General features: G+C 45.3%; 1 protein-coding gene across 1 annotated transcript in view; it reads right to left on the reverse strand.

Annotated features, from left to right (window-relative positions):
* AFAP1L2 (actin filament associated protein 1 like 2) overlaps positions 1-16,222 on the reverse strand; it is a 161,185-nt gene that overhangs the window by 111,053 nt on the left and 33,910 nt on the right. The gene's annotated exons all lie outside the window — the stretch shown is intronic.

Genomic DNA, 16,222 nt, shown 5'->3' on the forward strand with positions numbered 1-16,222 from the left:
AAAGGTTCTGGAGTGCACAACCTAACACTTAGAGCCGTATTCAATTAGAGCAGACCCGCAATGCTTTTCCGCCTCCTGGACTTTTAACGCACGTGCCTGCTTTACCCCGTATTCAATTTGAAAGTACGCGAAAGCGGGACCCGGCAAAACTTAAACGAGTGGAAAGTACTGTCAGATTTGGGGAAATCAGCCTGACACCCCCCAAAAGATGCTCTGACATGGGGGTTCCCTATGGTACCCCCCGATTTGGCTTACTGAAGGTATTTGGTGTTTTTAAACGGGCTCAATAGCTGCTAAATAGCGTTTTTGTATAAGTGATGCAGAATAGTATTCAGGAGTATTTTTTGCAGAAAATAACTTTTCCCAGCAAATTTGGGCTACGTGAAAATGGGGGTCAGCATATTTAAAAGTTGCTAATGTTAAGTTAAAAAAGATTGTGAAAAATCCACCTGCCGCAAGCACCTGCAATGAAAAAACACCTGGGGCATACTTGGGGACCCCCCAGAGTCAAGTTGGCTAGTTTTTATCTTTGTCCCCCAACATTTTTTTTTTCACCCCCAAATTCAAAGTGATTTTTTTGGGGGGTGTTCTTAAGTGTTTTTAAAAATTGTTTTACACAGTTTACCTTTGGGGGGACTGTCTGAAGGCTGCACGGGGGAATCCCGCAACGTTGCACCCCAAAACCCAAATTCTGCACTTTTTTCCGCCTGCTATTCATAGGCACACGGCAGATATGGGACATAACTGCTGTGATCCCGATTCTGGGGATACTTGGGTTTTGCCGGGTTCCACCGTTTCAGTTTAAAATTTGCGTCTCAAAATCTGTATGTATCTGTACCCATCCTAACCCACCTCATGCTCTTTCCTCCCTATCTTCCCCTTCTGTGTCATGCCTGTCTGTCTGCCCCTCCCCTTCTGTGTCACGTCTGTTTGTCTGCCCCTCCCTTTCTGTGTCACGCCTGTCTGTCTGCCCCTCCCCTTCTGTGTCACGCCTGTCTGTATGCCCCTCCCCTTCTGTGTCACGCCTGTCTGTCTGCCCCTCCCCTTCTGTGTCACGCCTGTCTGTCTGCCCCTCCCCTTAGAATGTAAGCTCTCACGAGCAGGGACCTCCTCCCTCATGTGCTTCTCCTTACATTTTCTTCTACTCCTTACTCCCCATAAGTGCACCAAACACGTGACTGCCAACTCCTGGCTGCTTATTGTGAGTGTTTAATCACTATTGCAGCAATGTATATACATCGTGTCCTTTCCTACACTGTAATGTACTGTAAGTTACTTGTTTCTTGTTCACTTATTAGTTCTATGTACTATGTAAGGCGCTGCGGAACACTTGTGGCGCCTGTCGAAGCTGAATAATTGGCTGAGACAAGTTCAGTTTAAAATTTAATCGCGACGACGCCATTTTGCGACTGGCCTCAAGACGCCATCTTATGAGTGGCAGCAAGACTCCATTTTAGAAAAGAAAGCTTACACAAGCGCCATTTTGTCAAAAATACATAGTACACAATCCACAGTGCAAAATTGCTAAAAGTAGCAATTTTGCTACTCACAACGCAAAGTTGCTAAAAAGTAGCACGAACAGCTTTTTCACAATCTTCCCCAAACACCTACCGACGGTGTTTAGCAGACATAAAATAACTTTCCAACACATTAAAATCACCACAAACATATTTGAGCAGTAGCAAATTAGTGGTGTTTTCCCTGCACTTCATGTTAAACATAGGACAACGCAAAATAGCTATTTAGACGCACAGCCAGCTTTTTAGTGATCTTTCCCAAACCCATACTGGCATGCTCACACACATACACAGAAGCCTTTCCAACTTAGTGCTGGTCGCTAAGTGCCCCACAGACCCTCAAACGCACAACACAATTTAATGTCATTTCTCCCCGCATACACATTTAAAAGCAATGGTCCCGCAGCACGAAAGGAATGATTATTATTTGGTTTAATCGCAATGTCAGCATATGAAGAAATTAATGTTTTCTGTAACTATGGTTTAGTAAATGGCAAATGGACCGTGATTGGTGCCGTACTGATCTACTCTTTTCCCACAGCGTTCCGGTGGCATCGGTGAGGAGATCAGAACATGCAGCTATGAAATATGAATGATAGAGAGAATAACTCCTTGAAATGTTGTATGCCATAGTTTAGACTAGATTTATTATGCAGCGGGAAAGTGGACACAATCAGGCTGTTAGAGGCTGGTTTGAGTCTTTGCACTGACCTATGAATTGTACCGTAACGGAAGAAGCAAGAAGAGGAACCAATGAGAACCTGCCAACGTATTCTATTGTATTGCTTATCCCAGTACGGGTATATATGTGAGTGCTCTGAAACGAGATGCCAGTCTGCGGTGGTCCTGTTATGCTGTTTCGACGAAGGTTTCATTACTGATGCCGGTATCTGGTCCCAGAGCGCACGCATATGTATTGACTGTACCTTATGACCTAATGTTTGTACAATTTAGTTTGCGCTCATTGTTAGATCATAGCGTGGTAACATCTGTACTTTTACCTGAATAATAATCTTTAGCGCGTTGGACCGCTATTCCACTGTCTTAGAGTCTTATTAATGGTATATTTAAAACACAGCGCTAAATAGCGACACCTTATGGTTTTAGGAGGTATAGGCAGGTTTTGTCTTAGAGGTTCTAGGTAGGAGAATCTTAGAGGTTTATAGGCAGGAATGTACTAAAGGTTCAATTGCACGATTCAACACGCCATATAAATAAAGGATAATAATAATTATAATAATAATAATAATAATAATAATCTGTATTGGATTGGATAGGTCAGTGCACTGTACTCAGGAACTAACAGGAATAAGTGTGCCGCACCTCTCTTATCTGTTCTTATTCTGTATGTATGGGAAATGTGCATTATCCCTTCTTCTGTATGCTAGATATAATTGTCAGTATCTGTTCTTATTATGTATACGGACAGATGCACAGTGTCACTTCTGTATGCTGGATGTAATTCACTGTGGAGCCTATTCATTAAACCTAAAAATTCTCAAGAGATAATTAGCTTTAGAACTCGCATGGAGTTCTACCTAATTATAGGTGGAATTCATCATTCCACCTCTCCATAAGTATCTATTCCGAAAAGCTGCCATTTTTGCGATGACAGCTTTTCGGGAAATAGATACTTTTCCTGCCTACACTACCTTATCGCATCTGGAAACAGTGCTGCGCATGCGCTGTTACATCTGTAAAACCAGCGCATGCACAGCACTGCCTACAGATGCGTTAAGTTTGTGTATCCCCCCCGAGTGATGTCAGTGTTGAGCTTCCGGCTCTATTAGAGCCGAAAGCTCACTGGGACTTGCGGGAACGAGACCCTACCACAAGGGACTCGTCGCAAGCCCCGATGGTCGTGACCATCACCTGGCCGCTCGCTAAAGCTGTGGGTGGTCACCCACAGCTTAGCGAGCGGCCAGGAGGCCATCTTTAAAAAAAAAAACAGGGACGCCCTGATTCAGAGCGAGCGCTCTCAAAGAGCGTCCGGCTCTGAATCAGACCCAGTGCCCCTTCTCCTGTATACTGGATGTAACAACTCTCAGCATCAGATGCACAGTACCCCTCTCCTGTATGTACAGTAACTCTGTATAAGATGCACAGTACCTCTCTCCTGTATGTAACTCTGTATAAGATGCACAGTACCCCTCTCCTGTATGTAACTCTGTATAAGATGCACAGTACCCCTCTCCTGTATGTAACTCTGTATAAGATGCATTCTTCCTTCTCCTGTATGTAACTCTGTATAAGATGCACAGTACCCCTCTCCTGTATGTAACTCTGTATAAGATGCACAGTACCCCTCTCCTGTATGTAATTCTGTATAAGATGCACAGTACCTCTCTCCTGTATGTAACTCTGTATAAGATGCACAGTACCCCTCTCCTGCATGTACTCTGTATAAGATGCACAGTACCCCTCTCCTGTATGTAACTCTGTATAAGATGCACAGTACCCTCTCCTGTATGTAACTCTGTATAAGATGAACAGTACCCCGCTCCTGTATGTAATTCTGTATAAGATGCACAGTACCTCTCTCCTGTATGTAACTCTGTATAAGATGCACAGTACCCCTCTCCTGTATGTACTCTGTATAAGATGCACAGTACCCCTCTCCTGTATGTAACTCTGTATAAGATGCACTGTACCCCTCTCCTGTATGTAACTCTGTATAAGATGCACAGTACCCTTTCTCCTGTATGTACTCTGTATATGATGCACAGTACCCCTATCCTGTATGTAACTCTGTATAAGATGCACAGTACCCCTCTCCTGTATGTAACTCTGCATAAGATGCACATTACCTCTCTCCTGTATGTAACTCTGTATAAGATGCACAGTACCCCTCTCCTGTATGTAACTCTGTATATGATGCACAGTACCCCTCTCCTGTATGTAACTCTGTATAAGATGCACAGTTCTCCTTCTCCTGTATGTACTCTGTATATGATGCACAGTGCCCCTCTCCTGTATGTAACTCTGTATAAGATGCACAGTACCCTCTCCTGTATGTAACTCTGTATAAAATGCACAGTACCCTCTCCTGTATGTAACTCTGTATATGATGCACAGTACCCCTATCCTGTATGTAACACTGTATATGATGCACAGTCCTCCTCCTGTATGTAAGTATAAGATGCACAGTACCCCTCTCCTGTACTCTGTATAAGATGCACAGTCCTCCTTCTCCTGTATGCTGGATGTAACTCTCAGTATCAGATGTTCCTGTATGTAAGTATAAGATGCACATTACCCCTCTCCTGTATGTAAGTATAAGATGCACAGTACCCCTCTCCTGTACTCTGTATAAGATGCACAGTCCTCCTTCTCCTGTATGCTGGATGTAACTCTCAGTATCAGATGCTCCTGTATGTAAGTATAAGATGCACAGTCCTCCTTCTCCTGTGCCTCATGTTGGAGATGTGTGCGAGGCCGCTAACCATGTGTGTGTGTGAATCTGCTTCTCTTAGCTTTGCAGTTGGAAGCAGAAGTAACTGAGACCATCTTGTCCGTGCAGGGCCCCATTGCCGGCAGATGTGACGGATGACACTTCCTCTGGAATCAGTAAAGCAGAATACAGTTCCCACTTCCCCGAGACTTGGACTCAGTAATGTTCCTCTATAGTTACCACTGAAGACTGTCCAACTGGCGACAGATAATTCCCCTGACATGTGCATCACATCTCAGCCTTTATCTCCAAACTTTGCAGCGAGGACAATTGCAGATGTTTTTAGTTTTTATTTCATTGATCTCAAATGTGGGGTAGATTTACTAAGCCCTGGAAAGAGATAAAGTGGAGAGAGATAAAGTACCAATCAGCTCCTAGCTGTCATTTTTCAAACACAGCCTATAACATGGCAGTTAGGAGCTGATTGATTGGTACTTTATCACTCTCCAAGACTTAGTGCATCTCCCCCATGGACAGAAATAATATTGCTTGGGTTTATACCCATTTATATAGCGCACACATATTCCGCAGCGCTTCAGAGAGAATATTCCAGCCAATCACATCAGTGCCTGCCCTAGAGGAGCTTGCAATCTATGGGGGCTATGCTACTGAATCCTGGCCCTGACCTAGAATCAATGGTCTCTGTCCTGGGCTTAACCTGCCTGCAAGTCTCAGCCTAATAGTCACTTCTCAGTCCAGCTTCCCAGGATCTCCCCATTCAATAACGTAAACTTGTATTTTTATCCCATAACACTGCTTGGTGTAGCGCCATTAATGACAAACTAATTACGGCAGTGAGGGGACATCAGGACAGCACAATCCAGTTCCGCCAGAAGATGCGACACTTTGCAGCCCCACTGATACTGACGTTTTGGGAGCATCAATAGAGCATACTGGCTCATTCAACCCCCTGAGAAAGTGTCCTGACGGGGGCAACTCTATAGGCAGGGGGCTTGGCGCTACATTCTTGTCATCGTGGGCCTGCCCCTCGCTGTTTAAAGCCACTAATTTCGTTATTTTACAGTAGGGGGCAGGGCAAGAATGATGCCATTCAACTCAGTCGGCAAGTGGGTGGCACCGGGAGATGGGCCAACTCTGTCGTGAGGCCAGGAGAGCCCCATCACCCTAAATTTTGAACTCCCCTAGACCAAGTACAGTATGCAGAAGAGTATTTGCCCTGCAGTTTTGGAAACAACCTTTGTTGGGTGAAGGAGAACTGTGATTGTCGTTAGTTCCTGCTATCGTATACTGTAAATAAATCACATACCACCACTTCAGTTTCTAAAACACCGTCATTACCGACCAATCAGCGGAAAATCATGTACAAAATACATGAACAGTACAAAACAATGATCATTTTATACATTTCATAGAAACAGCAGCAAAATGTGTCATTTGCTCAAGAAGAGGTACGAGGGCGAACGTGGAAAGGGCGCCTGTTTGCCGAGCGTATCTTGGGTGTTTTCACACTGCGCATTCTCCATATAGACAGGGGACGGGCACACTGTAAGGCGGGTATAACTCTACATAGGAACACAGACACACTGTTTTCCGCGCATGCAATGGCGGGAACACATACATCCATTCAAGTCAAGCTCGCACTGTTCATTGACTGAACACGATCCGTAACTTTACTCGGGGAAATTTACCACACTGCAAACTTCACACCTATATGGAATTGAAGAACTAGTTTTACATATTTTTTTCCTTAATCCACTGAGTGACTGTTTAAGTGACCCAATGGACTATGGGAAAGAGACATACATATATCACCCAGTGTCCACTGTAAAGACTGACGGTCTTCCAATATTACAGTTAGGGACATAACTACGGTGGGTGCAGGGGGTGACGTTGTTATGGGGCCCCTGACCACATCTGGGGCCCACCACACCTGCAGTTCCCCCTGCGAGTCCAACAAGGCTTGATGAACTTCATAGAGGTAGAAGTTTGTTTCACTCATGTCTTGGTGGTCCCCTGGGCTATGCCGAGTGTCATCTCTGCACACTTTATTTATACCTAGGGTGAGTGTGCACTAGAGGATATATAATATACAGGGAGTTATATAATCCCTTCGGAGATGATGTAAACAGAGGGGTATGTGTAATACACATACACCGGTGGCTGTCATGTGTACAGGAGGAGATGTAAACTATACTCGTAGATAATGTGGACTGGGGACTCTAGAATGGGGCATTATATAAACTGGGGGCACTATGTGGCATAATGTGAACTCAGGGCACTACAATGGGTCATTTATGAACTGAGGGCATTGCATGGCATAATGTGAACTCGGGGCATTACAAAGGGCCATTGTATGGGGATGTAGTTGCCGGCGCTCAGAATACCGGTGCTGGAATCCCAACAGCAGTCAAAAATACCGACGCCAGAATCCTGACCGCCAGCATCCCGATGGTATTAGGGTTAGGGGGAGGGTTAGGTTTAAGGGTTAGGCACTAGGAAGAGGGTTAGGTTGCACGGGGGGGGGGCGCATTGGGATTCTGACTGTTCGATGCTGCCGTCGTAATTCCGGCCGCCGGCACCCACTACCTGACCCATTATATGAGACCACTGTGTGGCATAAAGTGAACTCAGGGCACTACTATCAGCTATTATATGAACTGAGGCACTGTGGCATAATGTGAACTCAGGGCACTACTATCGGCTATTATATGAACTGGGCGCACTGTGTGGCATAATGTGAACTCAGGGCACTACTATCGGCTATTATATGAACTGGGGGCACTGTGTGGCATAATGTGAACTAAGGCACTACTATCGGCTATTATATGAACTGGGGGCACTGTGTGGCATAACGTGAACTCAGGGCACAACTATCGGCTATTATATGAACTGGGGGCACTGTGTGGCATAATGTGAACTCAGGGCACTACTATCGGCTATTATATGAATTGGGGGCACTGTGTGGCATAAAGTGAACTCAGGGCACTACTATCAGCTACTATATGAACTGGGGGCACTGTGTGGCCTAATGTGATCTCGGTACTATTATCGGCTATTATATGAATTGGGGGCACTGTGTGGCATAATGTGAACTCAGGGCACTACTATCGGCTATTATATGAACTGGGGGCACTGTGTGGCCTAATGTGATCTCAGGGTACTATTATCGGCTATTATATGAATTGGGGGCACTGTGTGGCATAATGTGAACTCAGGGCACAACTATCGGCTATTATATGAACTGGGGGCACTGTGTGGCATAAAGTGAACTCAGGGCACTACTATTAGCTATTATATGAACTGGGGGCACTGTGTGGCATAATGTGAACTCAGGGCACTACTATCGGCTATTATATGAACTGGGGGCACTGTGTGGCATAATGTGAACTCAGGGCACTACTACTGGCTATTATATGAACTGGGGGCACTGTGTGGCATATTGTGAACTCAGGGCACTGCTATTGGCTATTATATGAACTGGGGGCACTGTGTTGCATAATGTGAACTAAGGCACTACTATCGGCTATTATATGAACTGGGCGCACTGTGTGGCATAATGTGAACTAAGGCACTACTATCTGCTATTATATGAACTGGGGGCACTGTGTGGCATAATGTGAACTAAGGCACTACTATCTGCTATTATATGAACTGGGGGCACTGTGTGGGATAATGTGAACTCAGGGCACTACTATCTGCTATTATATGAACTGGGGGCACTGTGTGGCATAATGTGAACTCAGGGCACTACTATCTGCTATTATATGAACTGGGGGCACTGTGTGGGATAATGTGAACTCAGGGCACTACTATCTGCTATTATATGAACTGGGGGCACTGTGTGGCATAATGTGAACTCGGGGCACTACTATCTGCTATTATATGAACTGGGGGCACTGTGTGGCATAATGTGAACTCAGGGCACTACTATCGGCTATTATATGAACTGGGGGCACTGTGTGGCATAATGTGAACTCAGGGCACTACTATCGGCTATTATATAAACTGGGGGCACTGTGTGGCATATTGTGAACTCAGGGCACTGCTATCGGCTATTATATGAACTGGGGGCACTGTGTGGCATAATGTGAACTAAGGCATTACTATCGGCTATTATATGAACTGGGGGCACTGTGTGGGATAATGTGAACTAAGGCACTACTATCAGCTATTATATGAACTGGGGGCACTGTGTGGCATAATGTGAACTAAGGCACTACTATCGGCTATTATATGAACTGGGCACACTGTGTGGCATAATGTGAACTAAGGCAGTACTATCGGCTATTATATGAACTGGGGGCACTGTGTGGCATAATGTGAACTAAGGCACTACTATCGGCTATTATATGAACTGGGGGCACTGTGTGGCATAATGTGAACTAAGGCACTACTATCGGCTATTATATGAACTGGGCGCACTGTGTGGCATAATGTGAACTAAGGCACTACTATCGGCTATTATATGAACTGGGGGCACTGTGTAGCATAATGTGAACTAAGACACTACTATTGGCTATTATATGAACTGGGCGCACTGTGTGGCATAATGTGAACTAAGGCACTACTATCGGCTATTATATGAACTGGGGGCACTGTGTAGCATAATGTGAACTAAGGCACTACTATGGAGCATAACATAAACAACCACTGCAGAAAGAGGTATCTCTTTAGATGCATTGGGGTGGAGGGCCCCTTCAAAATATTGCTATGGGCCCACAAAGTTCTAGTCAATCCCCTGATTACAGTCCTATATACAGTTACAGGACAAACATTACACTAATTAGAATAAGAGTTAAATACTTTGACAAGTTTACTTCCTTGCAGTGATTGAGCGGCACCGAGTGATCTAATTATAGAAGCTGGCTCCGGGCAATAAGATTTCTGAATCGACGTTCAAAGCCATTTTATCAGCGGCAGCAGGAAAAGGGTTTAACGCTGCAAACTCCAGGCTGTAAAGTGCAAATATCACACACGCAGAAAGGACCATGAAAGACCACTTTGTGTACACCCATGTCCCCAGCACTCATGTCCATACACATAGCCGCTCTTGCTGGTCACCGAACTTAAGTGATTATTAGCTGCAAGGCCTGGCATTGCCTGGATTTTATTCATTTGTTCTCAGTCTCCAGACCACCCCCCTCTCTTTCGCTCCGTCTCTCCCCCTCCCGCCCCCAGATACTTTCTCCTCTCTACCTCCTTTTCTCTCTTATCCCCATCCCAACACTTTTTCCCCGCCTCTCTTTCACCCCCTCCATCACTGTGACGGGTGAGAGGGGTCAGAGTTCACACCAACTGTCATTACATTCTAAAGTCATGACATCATTTTTATCAGCAGTTAATTTTATTGTATAGAATGTATTATTCTGATCTGACAGGGCTGGTCACATATATTGTTGATGGTTGTGTTGGGGGATGGAGGGGTTGTATTACTTTCCTCTGGAAACAATCCATGTAGTTGGCTTTATTAACACTCTTGTCACCAGTGTTCTAAGCATCTTAGATCATTCCACAGGGAATAAATGGTAGCACCAGGTAGGAGGTGCTACAGAACGTTCTGTGACATTGCTACCAGCATGGCGCTATGTGGTATAATAACAGTAATAACAATGGACTACCGGTGATACGTGTTTTCCTAGATATTTTTGTATATGGCCAAAACAGGTGCAATTATGATGTTGCACAGAAAAGTGGTCTTTAATTGTCCAATTAAGTTAGTGAACAAAGTTGCCTAATTTGATGGAAATCGGGTGCATGCTGCGCCTGCATTACGCGCATTATTCCGCATCGCCGGTATTGTGTGCGTCCAATTCCAGAGCAAGATTCGCTGCGCCATCATGCAAATGCCCAGCTCCGCATCAGTTCTATGGGTCTATGTTGTCAGAAGACAGTATATTATTTATATTATCTTTGACTATACCAAGCAAAAGCCGGATATTGAGCATATACTGACCGACGTCAGACACAGAGGATCTCCAGATAATTGCACATTACAGTACTGGAGCAGATTACAGTCATGTTATACGGGGCAGACAAACAGTGGCATTGTGTGGCATAATAGCACGCTTATATTATTCCCAGCGCAGGGATGTCCATATGAACAGCCCCTCAGTATGTGCCATTCACTTCCCTACAGTATTTCACTTTCCTCCCCGTCAGTGCGAGAAGTCAGAGGAACTCTCCAACAATGCGGCTTTTCATTTCATCGGCTTTTTTCCTTTTTTTTTTTTTTTTTTTTAATAGAGCAGCGAATGCGGACAATCGTTTATTTGTAAGCGTGAGGCCAGAATCAGACTGGAAATGGGTCTGCGACTAAACCTTTAACCCTTCAGCCCTGATGCCATCAAAGCGAAAAACTAGATTGCTATGGAAATAATGGAGGTTCTGTGTCGCTGGTCTTCGGGTGTGATGTCATACGTTGCAGACCAGTGACCACCACGTTAACCCCTGTATGGGCAGCGACGTCACCCAGAAAGGAGAGGTCATGGCAGGCCATGTTATGTATGATGTTATAAGAGAGGCGATACTCTCCAATGGGACACACTAAAAGCAGTACAGTCCAGGAACTCTAGAGCGGAGGGAGGTATCCAGTGGACTAAGGTTCTGCCAGACAGTCCATGCTGGTTCCTCAGCCCCCCTGAGGGTTACAGGTCGCCCAAGCTTGGCTTAATGGCTGCAAAACAACATGTCCCTAACCTACAAAATAGCCCAACTGGATACAAAATCCCACGTTCCATGAGTGGTTGAGATGCAGCCATTGGCACTGACTAGGTGGCTTCATAAGGGTAATGGATACAATGTTTAATTCCATCATCTTATCTGCAGCACTAAGGACAACCAGATGTGCAGAGATATGCTACTATACATTGTTTCTGCAAAGCACACACTGAAAAGTGTCTATGGAGACTTGAGATTTTGTAGCCAGTTAGACCTAATTGTCTGCAAATTAATGTGTTGATCAGCCCCTAAAGACGAAACTAAGGCCCTGAATCGCGTCATTTTGGCCCTGCCCCTGCTCCACAATGCCCGTTTTAACGGTATTGTGCAGCGGGGGAGGGGCCAAAATGACCACGCCCCTGCACACAAATGCCCATCACCCACCTGGCCACTCCCCTTGTCCTGGCCACGCCCCCCTCCATCCTGCCGATTTGTCTGCTCCCTCCCGGAAGGAGCAGCCAGAAAGTCGGCAAGTATGCCCTAAGCCAAACGTTTGTTATTAAGACATTCATAAAAAATGTAGTAAAGTAATAAAGAGAAGTAAATTGTGCTCCCCTGTCTTCCTTAGGGTCAGTTATATAGTGGTGGACCGGTTTGCGCTTCTGTTTGTCCACCTATTTACATTACATTGACCATAAATAATTTGATTTGTTGCTGGGGGCCACCAACCTGAGGCACCCCTGCAAGTGTCCCGGGGCACCCGAGGGTGCCACGACGCACAGTTTGGGAACCGCTGTTCTATGGTCTAGATGGGAACTATCAGATGTCGTCTGGGAAGGACAGTTAATATTGTTAGAGAACGATGGTGCATGAGGTCATCATTCACCCGCACTGTAGACGCTCAGTCAGATCTTTCAGATCTGGCTCCGCACATGTATGTACATGACAATCAGATATGACAGAGAAATGGATGCCCAGCCTGAGTAGGTGTATCTGCAGTCCAAGCTGCCAGTTTTTACACCAGAAGGCAGTAGTAAAGTTTACCACACTAATTTGCAGACCATCGTATTATGGGCCCGATTCAGCAAGGAACGCAACTGTGAATGCAATAGCGATTACGCACGCAGTTCAACTGCGATAGTATGCTAATCCTTTGCAATCGCTATGGCGCTGCAGCCTAACATAAGGACGCCTACTTTACCTTACACACATCCGTAATGCTTAGCAAGACTGCAAAACCATCGGTAACAGTGAGTACCATCGCAGCCTCACACACACTGGCACAAGCTCTGACCTTACTCAGGAATTACTAACTTCATCCCACATAATATCAGGCCTCAGTCTACGTAAGACATCGCAGTGGATAATTTATGCACACTCCTGCAACGGCGTTCATACGCACTGGCACGCCTGCGTTACCCTGACCACCCCCCGTCACCTCCCACAAACGGCACTTCCTGTCAATCATTCTGCGATGGGTCTGCGTAGCCACTGCAATCGCAAGGTTTTGAACCGCCGGAGATAGGCCTGGCGGTATTTCATACCGATCCCACCCTACAATCCCAATACAGGCAGCACCGGGGCAGTGACAGTGCCATGTCCTCAGCCCAGCGCCACGGGTGGCCGCAGCATTCGCATATCAATAGGTAGTTATGGCTCTGTGTACAGCTCAGCCAATATACGCATTTAGGTTGATGACGCAATTGCAGCTGGCACTAGTTCAGACACATAAATGATATTTAATTGCGGCTCCTGCAGTTCTCTCTGACTGGCGACCGGTCTGTTCTGTATGAAGCAACTGCAGATAATCGATGTCTATCTTATGTTACGGCAGTTAACAGTGATTTAACAGCCATTTATTGACAGACCAGCACATGAGGTGGAATAATAACGATGAAAATCCAAAATGAGAGGATTAGAGACGGCTGTGGTCACATTCTGCATTTTTCCTCTACTTGTATTATGGCTATAGATTGGCAAACGGTCTCTCTCCTTACTCATGGTCCAGGTCTGACAAGTTCATATTCCCCAAAAATCTAATTTTCCCTTTACTTTTTATCTGTACAATATAGTTAGACGTTCACCATAAGATCATTACAATATGCAGCAAAACCTCACCCTTAATTACTATACACTAATAGAACATTGCAATCTAAATAAAACTCTAACATTTATTAAAATACACCTCTCTTCAAGAATGTCTCCCCAAATTCCTTATATACTTATTTATATAGTATGGTCTGATAATATATAATAACTCCTTTACTTTAAACTCAGTAGAAAGTAATCTCGTCACCCCAAATTAGTTGGGGGGAGGGGTGCAAAGTTAACTTTAAAACAAACCTCTCACCCCAAGTTCTTTAGAAATGAATCTGCTCACCATAACTGCATTCTAAAAATCCAGGTACCACAAATAAAAGAAATGTAAAAAAATTTACATAAAAAATGCGGAAACTATGATTTCTGTATTTTTTATGTAAATCTCCTAATCAGCAATGGGATAATGGAGAAGATAACGCAATTATCTTCTCCACTAATTCCCTGCTCGCAGAGTACCGCAGTGTAGGGATCAGCCTCTACAGTGCTTTAATCCTATTTGCTATTCAGCAAAGCAAAAAGTGTTAAATCACTCGATAAATATTTCCTTTATATAACGCCATTTCAGAATGGCGTTATACGAAGAAAATACTTAAATATCCCGGAAACTGCAGGGACAGAGGGACATTTTCCCATAAGTCCCTGCAGCATCTTGTAAGCCCGCCCAGTCTCCATCCTTGCTTCACGGTGATCGGTGGCAGGTAAGTCACACTAGGGCCTATTAAACCTCCCGAAACTGACTGATATGTGTATACAGGCTTTATACTAGCCTGTATACATGTATATTTATGTGCGATTATATTTAACATTTATATATAAATGTAAACAGGCTGGTATAAAGCCTGTATACACATAGTCAGTTTCGGTAGGCTGGAGCTGTATTTACCCCGTCGGCGGTAACAGCAAACAGGGACGGAGACTGTTCCCGAGCGCATGAATGAGCGTGCGCAGAGGAACAAACAGAAGGGATTGTTTTCGGAATCCCGAAAGCTAGGTAAGCAGCCAATAATTTGAGAACATCTCAAACTGTCATTGAATTTAGGAGCATAATAAATTTAATAGGTACACAAAGGGACACTATCAAGTGTATATGTGACAAATATATAGGACTGAGGGCCTGATTCAGACACGGTCGCAAGCGCTGAGCGCTCGCAAATGGGTCGATGTTTGCCCACTGGGCATGCGCACGACTGAGCTGGCTCTGTCGTGCACATGCACGAGACCCGGCTAGCGACGGGTGCTCCGTTGCTCCGGGTCTCGCACCAAAGGGGGCGAGCGGTCGATGCTGAGTGACAGCTCGCCCCGTTTGGTGGGCGGGCTGGGGGGGTGGCCGGCCAAACGGAGGCGTTCCCAACGGAACGCCTGCCGTTTGGGGGCGGCCCCACTGACATCACGAGTGATGTCAGTCGGAGTGCTTCCGACTCTGTTAGAACCGGAAGCTCTCTGGGGCTTGCGGCCATGAGACCCTACCACAAGGGTCTCGTCGCAAACCTGATGGTCGCGATGGTCTTGACCATCGCGACCATCAACCTGGTCGCTCGCTAAAGCTGTGGGTGGTCAACAAAACAAAGCGTCCGGCTCTGAATGAGGCGCTGAGCACACATATTTTAATATGTTCTGTTATATGTAATATTGTATGTTTTGTATTTTGCTGTGTTTGTTCACCCAAGGGTGTATTTTAAGAATTATAATAAAGGTTATATTTTAGTTTTTATTATAAGTAATAGTGCACTCATATAGGGATTCTTCCCTTCTCTCCTTTTTCGAATTAATAAATAAAATAACTTCCTCCTGGGAAAAAGAAAATGTATTAATGTTCCCTGAAAAGAAAAAAAAAAATCTACAGTTTTTCTATACGAATCCATGAAGACGTTTTCTGCAAGAGAGAATAAGGGGCTGCCCGAATTATGGGCAGAGGGGGTGATTCAGCACAGGGCAGAATTAACGCACACAAGCGGCTTTGCAATTCCGTCCTTGCTATTATGTTAATGCAGCAGGAGGCGTCATGTCGCCTGTATGCATTAATGATCCGAGCTGCGTCATCAGATGTTTTGCGTGATTCTCGGCCGGCTGAGTGACCATGGCGTCACGTCATGCAGGAAAGAGGCCAGGAAATCTTTGTCAGCCAACGGAGACCCTGGCCTCTTCCCTCCCACCCACGCCACCGTTTTGGTAAATGGAGGCAGTTGCCGCCCCCTCCTCGCCCAGAAACGGCAGCAGACCGTCAATCACTGACAGTCTGCCGCCGAAATGCGTGCTATCCGGCAGACCCGTACTGCACCTGCCCAGTACAGGTCCAGCGCATGCGCACATTACCGACCATCGGGAATCTGCAATCAGCCACCACAAACGGTGGTAGCTTCTGTACAGGAAACACAGGTATTGTAAGCATTAAAAGAATAATTATTATCTCACCAGTAACACACAAGAGTCAACAAATAACACACACACACCCCAGGAACTAGAAGGACAAAGCCAATGTTAATACATGGAGAACTTGATTATCGGGAAGTGCAGTCATTTCAGGGAGCAGGACAAT

The sequence above is a fragment of the Taudactylus pleione genome, unplaced genomic scaffold (assembly GCF_031769625.1).
Source record: "Taudactylus pleione unplaced genomic scaffold, aTauple2 ptg000685l, whole genome shotgun sequence".
Classification (NCBI taxonomy): domain Eukaryota; kingdom Metazoa; phylum Chordata; class Amphibia; order Anura; family Myobatrachidae; genus Taudactylus; species Taudactylus pleione.